Raw genomic sequence first — 22151 nt, 5'->3', positions numbered from 1 at the left:
TCTTTTCCTCCCATTCTTCTCTCCAGCGGTCCTCAAGAATAAAAGCGTTCTTTACCAGATCTTTGGCACTTGCGAGGGGGGGGTGTCTGGATTTCAATCTATTTTGCTCAATTCCATTACTCAGGGTGTGGATAGGAAGATCTGGGCTATTTTGGATTTTTCGACACTCCCTGACAAGTGCGTGTTCTCTGCGCAAATGTGGCGGCGGGATATGGCTCAATACAGGCAACCATTGGACAGGAGTTGACCTGATCGCTCCAGAGATAATCCTCATCGTTTGGTTCAAGACTGCATCCACCTTCTTGATGTGAGCACTATTTAACCATATTGGGGAACAGTACTCTGCTGCAGAATAGTCATAAACAAACAGGAAAACATTCACAAAACATTAGAATTCATCCAAAGCAACAACATCACAGAATTAACAAGTGACCCAACAAACCAATACCAAAGTAAGTTACAGAAAACCCTAAGAAACATAGAAACAATTTTCACAGAAACACAGATTAAAAAAAGATACAGAAAAATCCCAAGGCCCCCACCCTAAAATCATTGCCTAAAGTTCACAAACCCGGAATACCCATATGTCCATTAATTAACTTCACCAAAGCGCCAACATTCCACCTAGCCAAACACACACACACTCTGCTACAGACAATATACAAATACACTGACAACAGAAGTCTAAAGAACTCAAGTGACTGAATAGAAAAAATAAAAAATGAAAACATACCAAACACAGCAACATTGGTTTCATTTGATGTAATTTCAATGTACACACACATCCCAACAGAAGAAACCATCAACATAATAGAAAGGAACCTCCAACTGCAAGGAAACATACCCACAACAAACATACAAGAAATATTAGCCATACTCAAGCTCATCACAGAACAGAACTACTTCACATTCTACAACAGATTTTACTCTCAACAAGATGGACTACCCATGGGATCCCCAATCAGTGGCCTCCTAGCTGACATTTTCCTCAACCAGATAGAAAAACAAATCTTTGACAAAATAGTAATACCAAAACAGTACAAAATAATATATTGGTACAGATACGTAAATGACATAATTTGCTTAATAGATGAACTACTGTGCCGCATAAAAGAACTTCATGATAAGATAACTCCATCCACCCACAAATACAATTCACCATAGAAACACAAACAGATGAAAAACTTAATTTCTTGGATCTCACTATACACAAGAGAAACAACAAACATGAATTCACAATCTACAGAAAACCCACACTCACCAGCACCATTATTCACAACCAATCCAATCACCCCATAACCCACAAAGAAGCCAGCTTCAGATATTTACTTCACAAGCTGAACAAAATACCTATGAATAAGCATGACTACACACAAGAACTGAACACAATAAAACAAATTGCACAGGAGAATGGATATGACACAATGAGAGTAGACAAAATAAACCACAAAAACAAATAGCACATAACCATGAAACACACACACATACAAACACATCTCATCACACAACATATCAGCAGACAGTAAGCAACAAATGTCACATAATGACTTACAGCAACAAAATCACACACAGGGTGGGTAATATACTAAAGAAACAAGGACTCAACAGAGCATACAGAACCAACAACACAATACAGAGCAAACTCGGAAGAAATACCACCAACACTGACAAATACAGCCTGTCTGGCATCTACCAACCTACTTGCAACTGCCGTCAATCTGTATATGTGGGCCAAACATGCAGGACCTTCAGCACCAGATATAATGAACACCTCAGCAATGCTGAAAAGCAATAACACACACTCAACATTTGCAGACCACCTGGTAGCACACAACCACCACCCAACAAACATTGAAACTGACCTTCACATCCTAAAAACTAGCAGCAGCCTATACCAAAAATTAACTATAGAAGAAAACTACCACATCCAAAAATCAATAGCCCAAGGAAAGAAAGTACTCAATGAATACAAATCACTGTGCAACAAAACTCTCTTCGCCACAATAGAAGAACTATACAAGTAACACACACACACAGACAAACAAATCCTCTCTCCCTCACTCTCTCATGTCTTTCTTTCTTTCTTTCTTTCAGTCTCTCTCTCTCTCTCTCTCTCTCTCTCACACACACACACACACACACACACACACTCTCTCTGCCCCAGTACTCATCAGTACTCAACACACACACGCAAACCCACATAAACCACACACCACTAACACCAAATACAATTCAAATTCGCGCGCCTCACCCAGCAGAACTCGCTACGAAACAAATGAACGCCACACAGAAACAACAACACGTAATGGCAGCGAAAACCCCGCCTATGTTTTGAGTAATCGAAAAACTGCATTGCCACGCGAACACAGGCAAAGAAGTAAGCCTACTTACTTCGCCAACAACACAGGAATACGTACCACAACTTCAAAACTGTAAGTTACAGAAATAAAACGTGATACAGTCTTATTTCCGTTCGTTTATGCGTAACAAACAGAAACTAAATTACGGTTTGCTGTTTGCAGATGACAAGTTGTATATTGTGTAGCATAACAGCTACCAAAACAAGAGGACAATAACATAATGTAAGGTATGTGGCTTTTCGCCAACTAAGTTATAAATGCAACTTTTACATAATGTTGTAAACGGCGCAAATGTTAATATGTTAACAACAAATTTACAGTTAAAAATGAAAATAGAACCCACTGACGATAGCACAAAAGTGCTGAAACATGTATGGGTGAAACAAAAGGAAAAAGGTGTCTTGCGTAACACGGAACTTCTCATCCCATTACTGGTGCATTCCACAAGACGAATTGGGTTTATATGCATGATCATTTGTGTTCATCGCTAGTTGTGTATGACAATATTAGAAGTAGATTTGCACAAGGAATTACATTTTTATTGGCACAGAAACTTAGTCAAGACCAGTTGGAAGTACCGGGTGATCAAAAAGGCAGTATAAATTTGAAAACTGAATAAATCATGGAATAATGTAGATAGAGAGGTACAAATTGACACGCATTCTTGGAATGACATGGGGTTTTATTAGAATCGAAAAATACAAAAGTTCAAAAAATGTCCTACAGATGGCGCTTCATCTGATCACAATAGCAATAATTAGCATAACAAAGTAAGACAAAGCAAAGATGATGTTCTTTACAGGAAATGCTCAATATGTCGACCATCCTTCCTCAACAACAGCTGTAGTCAAGGAATAATATTGTGAACAGCACTGTAAAGCATGTCCGGAGTTATGGTGAGGAATTGGCGTCGGATGTTGTCTTTCAGCAACCCTAGAGACGACGGTCGATCATGGTACACTTGCGACTTCAGGTAACACCAAAGCCAATAATCGCACGGACTGAGGTCTGGGGACCTGGGAGGCCAAGCATGACGAGAGTGGCGGCTGAGCACACGATCATCAACAAACGCCGCGCGCAAGAGATCTTTCACTCGTCTAGAAATATGGGGTGGTTCTAATGAAACCCCATGTCATTCCAAGCATGTGTGTCAGTTTTAACTCTCTATCTACATTATTCCATGGTTTATTAAGTTTTCAAATTTATGCTGACTTTTTGATCACCTGGTATTTTGTGGGGGGTCAGAATTATACACCCAGAGCTCAGCAATTTGAAGCTACTTTAAAGAGACTTCTGGTCCACATCCAAACTGGAAAACCTACAACTGCAAATTGTTCTACAATCGACGCCATCCTCAGCGTAACATGAACTAATCTTTAAATGAGGAAGTTGAATGCAATCAGTTGCCATCTGTTCCAGGGGTGGCATTAATAAATAGTGATCATGGTTATATAACGCATCTAGCTATCTCACTTGATATCTGAATAATGTTGTCTGATACATTGCTGGATTTGTGGCCACGAAATTCGTCAAAAAGTTAAATGCAGTATTTTCCAATTGGTACTATGTCCAGTGTCCAACTGGCAGCGGTCTTGAACATTAGAACACAGGTACCTTGTCTATTCCATCGAATAACGTTGTTTATATCTGTAAAATGGATGAGAGAGTAGTAAAGCAAACATCAATTTTAAATGTGAAAAACCCCTTGAAAAAATTGTTCACAGCAGTTTTACAGAACTTAAGCAATGATGTTTTCCTTAGTTGAATTAACATATCACAAACTGTCCTCCCTTCGCCAGTTAAACAAAGTTGTACTCACTGAGTATTTTAAAATTAGGCTGCATTATGAAGTGACACTCTGCAGTGAGAGACCGCATGACACTAGCATCAGGAGTTTCTACACCAAAAGGTAGGCCTACTGTTTGACAATCAATGATCGTGTGTTTTGAAACTATGTGTATGTGCTGGTAGTGATAGAAGTCCGATTCCTACAGATAAATTGTAGTTTGTATTACTTTCGCATATTAGCTGTTGATGTTCACTTACATCACGACAACAATGAAGCCATAGCTTTGACTAAGTCATGAACGTTTTAATTTTTGTGACGATTTACATTTGCCTCTTATGCAAGAGCTTCTTCAATCTAAGTATTTTGCACAACTTCTATTATTAATTGTAAATAATGTAAATCATATTGCAATCATGTCTTCGATATGGGTAACATCCTTCAAGTATCATTCCTAGAAACTTCTTACATTTTACTAGATCAGTGTTACATGTATAAAATTATTACTAATGTTGTTACTCAAGAGCATAGAATACAATTGCTCTCACAGACATTGATGATAATTACAGGATGAACATGTCAAGACTATTTATCAAACAAATTAATTACTATATAGTGGATACTGAAATATTTTTATTCTGATTCTACTTGCGAATAAGTACGATTTCCTAGCGGTAGAGGTTGTGAAAAGCGATCAGCTTGGAATGTGTTCTTCTATTTACTTGATAAAAAAAGTTTGAAGCCTGCTCTCCAGTTTTAAGAGCGTCTGATGAAAGTTGTTCATTATATTTGGATATTTGCCAAATTCTATAGAATCGGTTTGTTTCATCTCAGTTATCTGCTAGGGATTTTTTCTCTCGCCTTTGAACCCACTGATTGATTATTGTTATGGGATCTGCTGTGATAGTGTACATGATAAGATTAACAAGCGCAGGAGTGCCCCAGCCATCCAGGTAATCAACTTCAAAGTCATTGGCCATATAAAAGCAGATCAATAATGAATGCTTCTTATTCATCTGTCCATGACTATGGTATGGATATGAAATAGCGTGAAATAATGTGTTGTTGCAAGTGCCTGCATTTACACATGCTGAGGAATATATATGACACATGGAAATTATTGTGCTTTCACATACACACAGGAACAGGTTTGTGTCTTTATACACACACACACACATACACACACACACACACACACACACACACACATATATATATATATATATATATATATATATATATGTGTGAGTGTGTGTGTGTGTGTGTGTGTGTGTGTGTGTGTGTGTGTGGGTGGGTGGGTGGGTGGGTGGGTGTGGGGGGGGGGGGTTAATCAGCAATAGTTGGTAGGTGTCAGACACTTTATTAAGAACAAAGCTCTCCTGGGCATATGTAACCATTATGCACTACAAAATGCTTGCAGTGTGCAGGCCATGTTGGTTAGTGCAAATTTGTCTGTCTCAGGACAGAGTGACTCTCAATGAATACGATTCTTTGAAATAGCCTGCGTTCTGTTTATGAAATGGCTTTATCTTGCGGTTGGCTTTAGCAAGTTGGTATTTCATTCACCGAATAAGCTGTACTTGACATGACTTCTAATATCCGTTGAAAAACTGATTTTTGTAGGGGTGTGCTAAGGACAACATGTGATACATGTTACTTTAGGTGACGTCACTATGGGGAATTTTGTGTATATGATGCACAATAATAGTCCAAGTAATAAATCGTATACGTTTTATTTCAAATCCATACCAATGTTAAATGAAGCACAGTTTTTGTGAGTCACCATGCGTTGCTAAACAAGCTTTTTTCGAAGCCTTGAGTGGAAGTAACAAGTTAAATACTCTCGTGGTCAATTCCATTTATATTTCATTCAGAACTAGTTGCCCATGATGAATATTCAGAAATGCGATACTTTTTGTTTTATTAAGCTACTTTATTGAGAGGGCAGCTGCATCAATCTGATTGCACGTTTTGTTGTATTACAAGCTCGCCACAGTTAGACAATCATATTATCTATTAATGCACAACTACTACTCATATCTTGCTAATCAGAGGAAAGCTAGATCCTAGGAACATTCAATCTGTTTCAATAAAAGGAAAAGTTAACCAGCAGTAAATATTTTAAATCTCTCCCTTGTCAGAAAAATTCTAGGACAAGGTTTTTTGTTTCTGAGTTTGCAATACTAAAAAGGACAATTGTTGTTTTTATGTTACCTGGCAAGTGTCCATTCCTGAAATGACCTCGGCCATGTTACCGTGCAAACTAACGATGTGACAGTGGTGTACTTAGCAACACACTGTTTGGATTTTTGGCACATTATTTACGCTAACGCAATGGATACTGATCATGAGCAAAGAGTGAGTGTAAAGTTCTGCATCAAGCTTTGGAAAACCTCTAGTGAAACCGGGCAATAAATGCAGGCGAGGCACTTTCAAGTACACAAAGGGTTTCACGAAGACAGAGATTCGAATCAAGACGAACACGATCTGGTCGCCCGTCTACAGCACATAGCGATGCAAACGAGGAGCATGTAAGGCTTTTATCCCAAGCGACTTGCAGCTGTGTGTGGGACATCACTCAATTTGAACCTTGATGTGTCTTGAGATTTTATGCGAAGATTTAGGCAAACAGAAAATTACTGCAAACTCGTCCCTCAAACACTAACAGACGAACAGAAAGAGGGAAGACGAAGAGGTTCTGCTGAAGTACTGGATAGAGTCAGTCCACATTTCTGTCAAAAATTTTTGTTAGTGATTAAGTTTGGTGCTACCGGTAGCAAACGACAATCTTCGAGAACAAAGACAATATTGAACACATTCTTTGATACTAAAGGATTAGTTCGCCTCTAGTATGTTCCTCCAGGTCAAACAGTGAACAAAACTGCTTACATCGATGTCTTGAAAGGTTTGCGACAAGCAATTCGACATCGCCGCCCTAATTTGCGGCATTCACAAGACTGCTTCTTACTGCATGACAACGCAAGACACCTCACTGCTTCATCTGTTATCGAGTATCTGTTCAGTCATTCTATTATTGACATCCCACATCCACCATATTCGCCCGATCTCTTACCTTCCGATTTTTTCCTTGTTTCCGCGAATGAAGAGGTGACTGAATGTAAAGTTGCATCAAGATATTGCAGACATCCTATGAGCTTTGAGAAATGAACTTAGAAGCACCACAACTGAAAATTTCCCTGTTTGCTTCCAAGACCTGCAGAAACGTTAGTAACCGTTAGTAGGTAGCCAAGGGGACTGCTTAGTTCGGAGCTAGGATCATGACTTGCCAAGCGCAGTTTTCTGTTCTTTAAAAACCCTGTCCTGAAGCTTTTCTGACAAACTGACTATTTTAAACATCAAATATAAAGTACACTCCACGTTTTTAGTGTCGGGGTCTGAGAATCGTCACTGAGAGTAGCCCGACCTCATTATAGTAATTGAGAATTATTCATTTCCACAGGAGGGCAAACTTTATGCAGGACTTAACCAACACCAACTGTTGCAATATAAAGTACAAGAAAAATATTGACTATACAGAAATCATACAGTCTCTAATAACATGAAAACAACATTTAATTGGAAAACAGATCTTTCTTTCAGTGAATATAAAAATATATCAGCTCAACAATTGTTCTTTTGGATAACATTCCCTAACCTTCAAAGTCTTTTAAATGTGTCTAACTATAATTAACGTCTGCACAAAATATGTGTTGAGAAACACTCTTCAAATAACGTTTGCTTTGGTCCTCATTACAGGTAATTTTTTAATAGACAGTCAATTCTCAGACCAAATTTTATAAACATGGTAGGCCGCTAAACAGTCACTTTTCACAGCACCATCCACTTTACTATTGACGTTCATAGTCTTCCCTCAATCAAAATAAAGCTGATAACTATTCAGTGTACTCAGCCTCAGCAAATTCACTGAACGCTAGCGTTCCGTAATGACTGCTAGTTCTTCTCAAACTTCTGATGGCTTCATTTTTCTTTTCTCATGCATTTATTCACTGTCAAATTTTACAGTCTTGAATCACCTTTTTTGATATTTTTTCTTTGTATCTGTTTGCTTGAAATCTTCTAGTCTTGCATATCCTCTTCTTCATTTATAACCTTAACATCGGTGTCTATTCTTAAAACTCTGTTCGTCTCTGCATGGTCAAACAGCATTCTTCTACTCGTTACGATAATTCTATGCTCCACATAAAATCTTGTGACATTCGTCACAAAGAAACTCCCTCACTTTTCTCGAAATTATCACTCTTTCTCACTGGTTGAATTTCTTGTCCTGTCTGTTCGTCATTAGGTTACCGAGCCCCATCAGCGAATGACCCCTACCATTTTTCGATTCCTCCGTATCAAAATTTTGCACAGATAAAAGTTTTCCTGCTAGACGAAAGCGATCTCTATACTTGTAAACTGCATATAGTCCAAAGTGCTTGTAACATTATATATCTAAAATACTTCATTTTCATTTACACTTAAATACAAAATAACAAAAACCTAGTGGTATAACTTATATCACATTATCGTTACATATTTAATGCATCACTGAAAATGCACTTCGTTATTTGGCGGAGAAAATGTCCATTACAGTATCACCATGGAATAAGGAAAGAAGCAATCAGCGGGCATTTGTAGTTAACAGAGGAGATATAAAGCAAACAGAAAAAACATACATACCCAACTGACTGGCAAATATTTCTTTACGCACTGCCTTGCTTCTTGAATGTCTTTTACACAAGAAGAATCTATTTGATGATTTCTGTAAGGGATGTCTGACACGATAACTGTTTGCTACCGCACTATACTCACATTCACTGCCAGAGCTTCAAATGTCTGTTTCAGTTTGTTCCTGTAAACATCATACGCATCACCAAGTATTGGAAACTATTGATTTTTTGATGCATTGCGTTTCATTAAAATTTCGCACGTACAACAACCATGATTTGCTTGTAATGTTTGTCATTCTCTTTGCGTGGTTGTCTGAACATGGGGTGTTTTATTATGATTCATAACAGAAGGCTTTATTTCGGTTCCAATATATTGGCTAATTGCAGGCACTTTTTCTTTAGTTGGTTGCTGAAGCACATTTCACTGTAAGACAAATAGTCAGTCTCATGACGTAATTGGAGCTATTGATTTTTTTTTCTGAAGTAGGGCATTAATATTTACTGTGATATTTGTTCTTTCATTTATTTACTGCGGTTATTTATACATTGCGAAGTGTAAGAAGCGCTTGTTATTCGTTGAGTTACTCGACAATGGCATTCAAATTGAATCGACGAATAATTTAAGAAAGCATTTAACTACCGTACTTTTTCTTGTGCTTTCAAACACTTGCGGACAGACGAAAGGGACGACTCCTTACAATTTTATCTTATGTAGCGTATTTATTTCTGTCTTCTATTCCACCAGGAAAATTATTCTTACAGCACATAGCTATGTAGTCTGTGTTTTGATAGCTTAGTAGTTTGTCTGCTGGATTAGTATCGCATCAGGAATATGTTGGTACCGAAATAGTTTCACTTTATGCATTCCGTTTATTTCGAGTAGCAAAAGTGAGACGTGTCTATCAACAAACCAATAGTTCAAAGAACGTTCATCGCAGTCTTCCTCCAAATTTTATTTTCTATTTTTATGTCAGTGACAGAGATACTTATGTGAACTTTGCGCCCTGCTGTGGTCCATTCATACGTTCCACCGCAGTTCGGACGAAACATATCGGCTCAAGAGGCGTTGGCCTTTTCATCTCTCTATTAGGCTGCCAGTTCGGATGTCATATATGCCAAGCTACATTACCTCTCCTCCGAAGGTTTTGATCGCACTCAGTGGATGCTGTGTCTGTAGGGTGAAGATAGCAGAACAGGTTTACGCAACCTCGGTCAAAGTTATGAATAATGTGAGATCAGTGCAGCTGGCGTACACAACGAATCACAAAGATCAAGCAGAGCCAGGATTAACAGAGCTAAAATCATTTTGTGCCGACCTATGACCCAGTTCTGCACTAGGGGATATTCATGGCTGCATACACAGGATAAAATCGCAATTTTGGTATGATCTTGGCAAGATGCAGTACAATTAATTAAACTGACGTTAAAGAGCCAACACTTTCCATGTCTATAGGGAATAAAACTTGTACTCTTACATTAACGCGTATGTATTATGCACACTGAACCATACAGCTATCCATACCCGAAAATAATGGGAGACAAACCTCTTCCCTGAGAGCTTGCCATTTATTAACAGTTTAACTTGTTCTAACTGCCTTTCCTGAAGTAGCTACCCCGTGTATCAACGGAAGATGGAAGTGAGAAATTCGTATAGAGCATGTATACAATATTCCTAAACAAACTACGAGTAGAAAGATACGGTACTCTTGGAAGGCGTAAAGAGAATCACAGAAAATATATTACAAATCTCCCGAACATCAGACTGAAGGCGCCGATTTATATCGGTACGAACGCGCAATCTTCAGATATGTACGCATCTGCTACATGGAAGTAAGCTTCGTAGGAGAAAGTAGATTATGAGAGTTCTTCGAAAAGTTCCATCAATGTTTTATCCAACGGAGTCCTAAACATCTTATGGCCGCTATATACCCCCATATAAGTTGTTCACAAGTATGGACAAATTTCCAGGCCATGATTTTACCCATAGTCATTGGAGAAATGGTGTTACATCTCATTACACACACTCATCGAACCCACTCTAAAAATTATAAAATTAAATTGAGCTTTTCAGCATCTTATGAAGTGTGTTATTGTGAAGTGAACGTGGTATAGTAAACTAAGCTAAAATATGCGCCACTGTCGGAGGTACATGTTTACCCTATTTATAGCACTGTACTGAGGTTTTCAAGTGTCTTAGACTGTCTTGAACGCACATCGTAGTGGTTGGTGGTAATACAGCTGCATATGGTGATCAATTACAAATAATGTATCCTGTGGCAGCAAGGATACACACACACACACACACACACACACACACACACACACATATATATATATATATATATATATATATATATATATATATATATATATATATATATATATACAACTTTCCATGATCGATTTTTGGGGTACTAGTCCCATCTTCACAATCGCCTGTAGTACAAATCTAATCGATGTTGTATATTCTTTCTCTGAATATTATTTCTCTGAATGGCGTCTGGCTGTCTACGAAATGAGAAGTGTACTATACTCACGTCTATAAGACTACATAAAATGGCCCAGCCGTGAGGTGACAATGTATTTGGTGCTGTGGACGAGGGGCTTACGTGTTTGGCATTCGGTTGACAGCAGGCTGTGTTATTTTAAATAGCTAACTTTGATTAGTTTCCATAATGCAAAGCGTAAGTTATTGATTGCTATTAAATACAGGAAAATGAACTTCTTAGGAAGTATATTATTGATTGCTATTAAATACAGGAAAATGAACTTCTTAGAAAGTATGTTCGTCAACTATCATTTTACAGTAACACACTTAAAGATCTAGACAACAGTTGACGAAAAACAAAAGATTTATTTTTTGTATATAAATGAGAAAAAGATTGGTAATGAAACTTCAAAACTGAACAAAAATAAACTCGAACGCAATAACAAGGAACAAAAGTGAACAAATAACTCGAAGAGAACAAAAAACTCGAAACAAACAAGAACTATTGGAACAAATAAATCTTTTCTTCAGTTGCTGGAAGCAGCAACCGAAGCATGGCTGCTGAAATGCTCGGCTGCCCCTTCCTCCACTTCTTTACGAGGTTTTTCTTCATCAGCAGGGTCCACCTAGGCAAACAGCATAGCTATAGTTGTGACAAAATCAGTCTTCACCTAGGACTTACATAATAAAATAATAGTAGCATAGTATATAAAGACACTGTGACGACCAAACAGTTAATACGGAATACCATTTTTGTTACTACGCGTGTAGTGCAAAGAAGAGAAGAAGTAAAAAGAAGCTTTAACGATATCCATAACAGCTGATAGCTAATAAATAATACACTTTTACATGTCGTCTCCGGTCTGTTACTATTTATAAACTTGTAATTGGGGTATTTAGCAAACGATGTTGAGGCAGAGTGAATACAGCCATAGGCCGCCTCCAGAGGCATCTGTCAGAGAGCAGAGCACAAAATATAACATGGTGCGTCTAAGTGCTGATAAGAAACGCTTAGTCCTGTTCACCACAAGAAGACCAGACCTGAGGGGCAGACTGCAAATCAATAACACACAGATACAGGGGACCAACCATGTCAAATACCCAGGTGTATTATTATACAATAAATTTATATTCAACTTACACATACAAGTTAAGAAAGAGAAGACGATCAGATTAATTGATGCCCTACATGACTTACTAGACAGCGAAAACGTGATCGTCAATACAAAAATAAGACCTTATAAGGCACTCACGATTAAGGCCATGAGATACAGAAGTTCGTTTTGGGGTACAGTACACCAGACAAATATAAAATCTTTTCAAGTCATATGAAAGAGATGCTTGAGACTCATTTTCAAAGAACTCCTATGGTCAAGAGCCAGAGACTTCCATAATGAACTCAATTAAGCCATTCATGATAGGCTAGTTGGTTGAATAAAACAGCATTTAACTGCTTGAGAAAATTGAAAAACTTAGACCAGCCTCACAACATTTATAATATACGAGCACATTCTATCGCCAAAGATGGCCTCATGTACGAGTTCCACGAGCAATGATAGACGCTTTCGAGTTGTAGCAGCAGAGTGTAATCAAATCCAGGAGAGGAGCACAACGTCCTGTTAACGTCAGAGAAGCACTAAAATGATGATAAGAAGTCCAGCCTTCAGAGAATACAGTACGGCTGATAACTGTTAAAAAATATAAACGAGAAGTAAATTGTTTACAAACAGGAGTCTTCGTCTATCGCACAATGTTCAATGGGATACCGCTGACGATCTCCCTATTAGCAACGGAACTTTAACTAGATACACACTGATACGATTTCTGGCAGGTTATTAATTAAGTTTTCCTTTCAATGTAATTCCTTGCTTGTAAGTCAGTCTGATGTGGGTGTTGTTACTGTTATCGAATTATCTGTTCTGAATTTGTTGATGTTAATCTAAAGCGGATAGTTCAACTGCTTGCGAGCAGTCTTGTAACTGGGAATTACCCAACTCGGTGGTTTACTTTTATTCAATGAAGAACTGTGTGTCAGTTATAAGCATCGTTTGATTTCAGCTGTTACGAGTCCTCCAAAATTACCCATTTCCTCTCCTTCCCCTAGTGCACATTTGCTTATTCAGTGCATTTTGCGGTTTCTGGACACCCAACATAACTTAAAGTAAATACGGAAATATGTGATATTGTGCTGGGCGTCAGGGAGTGAGGGAATCTGTTGCAATGAAATGATGGAATCGCGAACGAAAAGACAACTCACTGCCTGCCGGCGTATAGTGTAAAGTGCCACTGTATGCAGCTGCCTCACTGGTGAAGCCTGCTACCTGGCTGAGGCGTGCCTCATTCCAACCAGCGGGGCGAAGTAAGGTGCTCGTTGGCGTCGTGATTAGGCACTGCCCTCTGATACACGTATTCCTGCTAAAGGGAGCTAATTTGGTCATTGAGGTGGGGTTTGTTGTGTGAGTACTTCCTGCAGCTGAAAGCAAAAGGAAATTTCTCAGGAGATGATTTATTTATGAACAAGAAAATAGGAATGCGGCCGAACAACTTAGTAGCCAGATGAACGTGAGTAGCCAGATAAACATCAGTCCCACACCCACATGATGTTAGTACGATAGGCTGCTAGCTTGTAGATCATTAGAAGGTGGAAATAAATAAAGTTTAAATAGAAAAACATATTCATTGCATGAAAGGAGAAAAAAAGTAATTGTGATGCAAGGCAGGAATTCGAGAGCAGGACAATATAAAATATAACAGAGCACCTTGAGATATGGGCAAGTAATTATAAAGAAAGCCGCCTGGAAAAATGTGCCCAGAAGTCAGTTTAATTCGTTTTTTTTTTTTTTAAGTGAAAGGAAGCTATGTATCTTTTGGAAACCTGGAGATACCAGAAGACTTCAGAAGACTATCGAGTGTTTCAAAGGGAGCTTTAGGCAACCGCTGATTCAGAAAGGGAGATGTATTGCAAAAGATGTGATAATGAGAGCTGCATAGGATCAAATGGAGGAAAAGACAACTCATCAGTAAAGAATTTTATTCACGAAAGAAGAAAATGCCTAAATACAGAAAATTAAGCCAGCAGATGTGAATACACAAGTTTAAAAATAATGGAGAAGAAACTCTAAACTTGACTGTGGGAATAATAGACACAGGAAAATTTAAGAAAACTTTGGAGAAAACTCAATCACATAAATCAATACCTAGGGCTCAGATTGCAAGACAGTATGAAGCAAGAAAGGAAAAACTGCAATTAGGATACAGTGCACGGACAGGTTCAACAAAGAGCACCAGCTTGAAGTAATTATTATCGAAAGGAAAGAGGAATTAGACGAGGGTAAGAAGGAACACATTATACTGTGAAACGAATTTCACAGACCACTGAAACACACATGTTGAAGAAGGACACCTCGAGTAGACAAAACTTCTTTACTGTTATTGGGATCATTGTGAGAAGCAAGAAAAAAAGAGTTCACCAGACATGTAACACGTGCAAGGTTGGATACATACTCTCAGTCTTCAAACACATGTAATGATCCCACTTCGAAAGTGGGAAAATTCCAAAGGAGTGTGAATGTTAATGGACTGATTGGAAAAGAACTAACACGAAATTATGATTAGACTGGCAAAAGATGAGTTTAGGTTCAAGAGGGATGTAGAGATGCACGAACCATTACTGACTCAATTCTACAACTTGGGAGATACACTGAAGCAAAGCAAACCGACGTTCATACCTGCTGCATTTCTGAAGGTAACGAGGATGAAATGCGAGTCACGAATCAGACAGGCTTTTAGCCTATTCCACATGTTATTCAGTGTGGACAGTCAGCAAGCAATACGGACAGGAAACCGAAACTTGAAATGTATATTTTAGTTCTGGAAGAAAAAAAATAAAACTTTAGTTCTGTTGATGACAATTCCATTATATCAGAGACGGTACTTTACTTGAATTATCAGCTGAACGAAATGGGTAACCTATTGAAAATATGTTGTTAGCTGAATGTTAAAAATGTGAAAGTAAGGTAGTAAAATGCAGTAGAATAAAATCGAAATTGTAAGCTACGGAGGGAAATGGATTAGGAAATGACGTTGGAAGTATCAAAAGAGTGTTGCTACTTGGGTGGAAAAATAGCAGATAGATGCTGAAGTGCAGAAGATGTAAAACTGAGAACGCCATTAACAAAATTTCTTAACATAGAAGACAAATTTCAATGTCACATGGTCTTTTCTGAAGATATTTGTCTGCAGTCTAGCCTTGTTCATGAATGAAACGAGAACTGTAAACGGTTCAGGGCAGAAAAGAGCAGATGGTTTTGAAGGGAAGTGTTCCAGGAGAGCGCTGAAGACGAAGTCGACCTAGGGCGTGGCTTACATGGGGAAACTCAATCGAGCTGGGGAGAAAAATATTTTTATGACAGAAAGTGAATAAAAGATGGAATCTGTTGATAAGATGCATCATGAAGCCTCAGGGGGTTATCAGGTTGGTGAAAAAGGACTGAGTGAGTGTGTGTGGTAGTGGAACGTGCGATGTTTGTAAAATTCTGCTGATAGATGAAGACTTGAACATGTAAAGTGGACTCACATGAATGTCGCTTCTCACTCGATGGACTACTGTGGCGAGATGCATAATGACATTCTTCAGACAGGAGACAACAAGAGCAACGGTAGTGCCCCGGGTTGATATTCTAATAGTTGCCTGTTCCGCGCGTACCAAGGGTTATAGCTGTACTGATGCAATTCACAGCAAAATAGTGTATGAGGCTAAACAGACGTACCCTTACACGAAAAATATTCTGCCATGGTATATTCTGGTAGCAGTGGCAACTATGTAACACAGGAGTTGTTCTTTTACCTTCACATGCAGTAGCTTTACTAATCTTCTCACACTCAACACACTTCATCATACCATTCTCCTTTAAACTCGTCGTTGTTAATTCTTATTGTCATATCACATGATAAAACGTTCACGGTTATTTTATGTGTTAGGTTATCCGCATTCTTTGGTGTAACATTCAGTGAATTATCACTCTGTCGGAGCAGTCAAATCTGAGAGAAAGGAAACTGAAGCTGCAGAAAGGCTCAGTATCATCGTTCATCATAAAAGTTTCATTGAATCTTACATCTGTGCCCGTCCTGTCCTTAGATGTAATTTTGGATGAAACGAAAGTCCTTGTTACCAAGCTTCCTGCATTAATGCCATAATTCCGTCAGTTTCTAAAATCTGCGTTACATGGGACGTCAAATTCTCGTGGGTATCAGTCACTGGAGTGTTGTAATTGTTTTTGACTGCTTTATCGATGACATTCTACTTCATAAAATGGTCATCTGTGGTTTTCAAGCGACATCTCATTCTGCCTCCCGGTTTCATATCCTATTACACTAGCATACCCTACTATGGCGCCCAGTTCAGGTTCGACATGTGAATACATCCCAATCTTTTCATTTGATAGTGATACGTCTTCGCTTTAATATTTCTGTTTGGTGCGTAATCGAGCAGACGAACCTATGCTACTGCCGTCGATGTTTACATTACTGTCCAGCAGGGAGGTAATTTCCTCTGTTCTTTCCAGCAAATGGCTAAGGATGCAATCTTGTTGAAGCAAGGGGTACTTGAGATCACTTGAAACTAGTGGAACAGTTCATCTCTGAAGGAGTCGACTTCGGCGAAGTCTTACATCTCCGGAAGAAACAAGCCAGATAGAGACGATATTCCAAAGAAAACTACAACGTGGAGAAGTTGTGAGTTGGCTAAGACACACTACTGGAAATCAGTACGTTCCCTTTAAAATGTTCACCGACTATCCAGATTTAGATTGTTCACATTTCCATAAATTACGTAAAACATTGATCGTCATAGATGCGTTGTAAGTGAGTCAATCGATTTGAGTATTCGTCATTTTCCAATCAGAAATCACGCTACGTAAATAACGTCTTTGTCGCGGAATAAAAGTTAACTGCTTATCTTACACCACTACCTCGAACCTGCCACGTAGACGGAAGGATGTGACTCCAGCCAGCAGTGACATACTGTCACTTGTGACTCGCAAGAACTATGGTCTACAACTGGCACGACTCAAGTCGTTGCAGGGTGCCATGTAACAATACCGAACGCGAGACAATTTGTAGTGGAAGCTTATAATCTCTAGTAATACCATCGCGTTAGACCTTGGATTCAGTTTAGTGTCTAGTAATTGAAGGACGTGAGTACACTCTAAATAACCAAGTGATGTACATGTATAGACAAACAAATTACTACAGTTTCAGTTAAACTGAATTATTTATGTAAGAGAAAGGGCTTCACAAATTGAGGGAGTCAACAATGCGCTGTTCCTCCTCTGGGCTTTATACCAGCAGTTTTTCGACTTGGCACAGATTATTGCAGTTACTGGATGTTCTCCTGGCATCGTGGCATATTCTGCCAATCGGAGTGTTGGAGCGTGAAAATCTCGAGCTGGACGGAGGTGCAAAATGGTTCAAATGGCTCTGAGCACTATGGGACTTAACTTCTTCGGTCATCAGTCCCCTAGAACTTAGAACTAAACACAACTAACCTAAGGACATCACACACATCCATGCCCGTGGCAGGATTCGAACCTGCGACCGTAGCGGTCGCGCGGTTCCAGACTGTAGCGCCTAGAACCGCGCGGCCACTCCGGCGGGCGCTGGACGGACGACCCTACGCATAACACTCCGAACGCTCTGAATTGGGGAGAGATCCGACGAACTTGACGGCAGTGGTAGGATCTGACAAGCAAGAAGGGAGGCAGTATAAACACTCGTTTTGGTGAAATATAAGCCCTGGATAGCAACAAACCGTTGCGTAGAATATCGCCAACGTACTGCTGTGCTGTAAAGGAGCCGCGAATAAAATCCAAGTGGTTCCAGTTGTGAAAAAGGAGTGGCGCCCCAGACCATCACTCAAGGTTGTCAGACGATATGGCGGGCGGCAGTCAGGGGCTTCTCGAGACACGTCTTCTCTGGTCATCGATGGTCAATGCGAAGAGATATTCGTGGCTGAAGACAATTCTACTCGTGTCAAAGAGATACCCAGCTGAAAACGCATATATACGCCCCAGACATCGGTGAGATACCAGTTTGAATGTCGCCCGACGTAGGGAGCGACAACCAGAAATAATGCTCAGTGCGCCTTTTCCATTCATAGCAGGACTCGGCTGGTTGTCATCCGTGGCAATCTTGCGGCAGTGCGGTGCGTCGAAGGTATTCTGCACCCCGTTTTATTGCCCTTTATGACAAACCATCCTCGGATTAAATTTCAGCAAGATAATGCTTTTCCGCACAGGGCGAGAGTTTCTGCTGATTGTCTTCGTTCTTGCCGAACGTTAACTTGACCAGCAAAGTGGCCGGATCTCTTCCCAATTGGAAACGTCTGGAGCATAAGGAAGGGAACCTGCAACCAACTGAGGATTTTGCCATCTAACGTGCCAGTTGGACAGAATGTGGCACGATATCGCAGGAGGACATCCCACAAAGATGTCAATCAATGACAAGGCCACCAACTGCTTGGAGAAGGTCCAGAGGTGTACCAACGCGTTTCTGACTTGCTCAATTTTTTTGAAACCGTAATCACTTGTTTGTCTGCACCTGTACATCACGTCTACCAACATCCTTCCCATTCTGATAATTCGTTTGTGGAGCGTCGTTCTTTTGTCATAGAGTGTATTATAGGATTGTAATATAGTGAATCTCTCGTTTAGTCCTTCATGTAAACGAGACAGTCGACTACATTTTACAGTCGTGAAAGGTAACCGGATTGTGAGAGGTTCGCGAAAATTATCGTCCGACAGGGTGGCTGTTTCTGCAATACAGACAGTCTGAGATGTATTTGTCTTTTCTTCCATCCAAAGTAAGGGGCCATTTGTTCCTGCTAGCTCTTCATTGTACTAATAACACTAACTTACCTCAGCGGGATCCTCCTTCGGCAGATCAACGAATTCCACCTCTTCTTTCTTGCAAATAGTCTCGGCGATCACAGTCAGTTTACAGGCGTCGTCCTCGTACAGTGGAATTTCTTCCAGCACATCTGTCACGTTGAAACGCCCAATGACGCGGACCTGTGGATGGTTTGACATCATAGTCACTGACTCAACCGTAAAGGCAAGCGTCTAACCTACAGAGAACCTTACACACTGATTTAACTTTCTTAAATGAGTTATACGAGACATCTATGTGCAGATTCTAATAAAGGTGAAGAACAGTGCTACACATGCCTGTTAAAAAGTAAGATAGAGGTAGAGAAAGAGGTGCAGGAATGTAATGGAGGGGGAACATTTTTATGGGGCAGACTGATCAGAAAGGCTAACGTGAAAACTGGTAAGGCAAGGAGGAATAGTTAATCGGGCGCTTGAAAGTAAGAATTGTTAAGATATGTTCAGGTTCGAACATAAGAAGCAGGTTATTGCCCATGCTGTGCTTCGGTCACACCATGATACAACATTATCACGCAGAAGAATGAAATTTGCAAAGAGAATGATGATCTAAAAACTTCAGACATTGCCTGTGGTCTATATGGCATGTAATGCTTGTGATGGTTTTTGTTTACCGCTTACAATAGAAAACATACAGACGTACAGCAACTACGTAGCAAAATATGCAGTCAACTCTAAACCAGGCAGCTTGCTAAAGAAAATGTCGATATATATATTTTCTATTACTACTCTGAATCATGTTGTAAAGTTAAGTAATACATCCAATAATCGTGATATCGTTTGGAATTAAATGCAGTACATTTGTCAGTTGTCCAGATAATTAATTTCATTTACAATAAAAGTGTTTAGTCAAGTATAAAACGTTCATATGTCTTTCACATTCATGTGTCAAATACCAGAACTTGTATGATTCCTCTGAAGTTGTTAATGCTTTATCTTTTAATTCACTCCAATAACGTTACATCCGCTTCCCCCCAACGGATGTTGTTCCTCTACTTGACTGATGTCTGTTATACGTATGACTTCATATTTTTAACCTCCAATAAATAGAATTACTTCCTAATGCATTACTAGTATTCATCTTGTTGAGTAATACATTTCTCATCAACTGTTCTTCTTTAATAAATGTTTTCTGTTTCGTTACGTATCACACATCTGTATTTATCCAGTTGTAACACTTTCATATCTAGAATTATTACTATCACGTGGAACTATTTTGCACGCTTTTATGTGCGTCACTCTCTTCGGTCAAATCATCCCAGCTAATAAGTGTGAGGAGCGTTTTTAGCCGTACACAATCTGTCCCAGATTGAGTCATTCAATAAAGTATTCGACTTCCTTAGGATTTCAGATAACCAGTGCAACACCATCAACCACACAGTAGTAAATTTAAAAAAGGTATTATCCGACGTACCCCTAACAGCACAGTTGTGGCAAGGCACCATAACATGTAGAAAGTGCGTGCAGTGCCAGCCACAATGACGGGAATATGCTGATTGAGACGTAACGTAGCATCGTTGACGAGGTCATTAGAAAACTTTGTCTAGATATGGAAAAGGATGATGGGTAAAAGAGTATGTGTTCTTTTCGATTGGATGCACCTCGACTATGTTTTACAACAGGACCAGCGAAAACCGTAACACAGTTTGCACAAATTTCCATTTCCTACTAAATTATTCGTTTACTCTGATTAAGTACCTGAAGTAAAAAGTGGTCATAGGTAATCCTCTTTTGTGACTAAGAAGCGCAGTCTTTTGGTAAATACTACTATGCAAGTCGTATTTCGCACATTCGTTGTCTTCTGATTACATGGTTATGACGTTTGAAGTGGGACACACTTGCAGATAGACGATGAGCTAAAGGGAAGGGGCTGCTCACTAAATTCCAAAAATCCTATCTTTGCCGAGGATGTAGAGCATATATTATTACGACCAACATTCAACTATAGTGCGAGTAGTGCCCTCCGCCACACACCGCATGGTGTCTAGCGGAGTATATATGTAGATATAGAGTTTTCCCCTAAGATGTTGCTCAGCCTGCGACGTAAGATGATCCAAAACACTGTTACAGCCATCATTTAAATAATTTCCACATTTCTTTTTATAAATTGCTATCCAATAAAGACGTCGTAATAGTGTAGTAATTATCTATAACTTCGGCATTAAATCCGATCGCTGCCGGTGTGGACGAACAGATGGGATGGCACTGCTTCAGTTCTCTTCGTACGTCTGACAGAACCTGTACCGAAAATGCCTCGGCCACCCTTCATTTGCCCTTTCCTTACGGCTTGTGCCACTGATTCCATGTGGTCTCTGCCAACTGCTCTTATGCCCTTACAGTTTTTGTACTCTTACAGTTTACTTATCCAGATAGTTTTCATCAAGAACTTAATTACAAGATCACGTGAGCGTCAGCATTAGAACAACCGTTGGCAGTATCACAATAAGGCAAAACAGACGCCACGAAAGTTTAGCTGGAGCAATTAAGTGTGAGCTATGTTAGAAGGTAGATAAAAGAGTCCCAGTAGAGCGCCTTTGTGGATGTCATAGAATATTCCATAAGTTCATTCGGAATCTTTATGACGTCACATTTATCCTGTTGAACTTTTACAAGGGATTGAACCATCGTACCCGTTACCACGCATACTGATTTGATGTAATAGTCATTCCACAGGATAGAGTAGCATGGAGAGCTGCATCAAACCAGTCTCAGGACTGAAGACAACAACAACAACAGTCATTCCGTTTCTATTGTGGCACGTTCACCATCTAGTCGGCTACAGTCATTGAGATGTTGTGATTCCTTCTGTCTTCTTTATCTGTCCCCTACTGCCACACAACATGTTAATTTATGGCGTTCATAGTCATTTATTTCCAGCTCTTGGTTTCCCATCCCCTCACATCTGGA

Source organism: Schistocerca piceifrons, chromosome 2, assembly GCF_021461385.2.
Source record: "Schistocerca piceifrons isolate TAMUIC-IGC-003096 chromosome 2, iqSchPice1.1, whole genome shotgun sequence".
In the NCBI taxonomy this organism is placed as follows: Eukaryota; Metazoa; Arthropoda; class Insecta; order Orthoptera; family Acrididae; genus Schistocerca; species Schistocerca piceifrons.
This window is presented reverse-complemented; position numbering follows the sequence as displayed.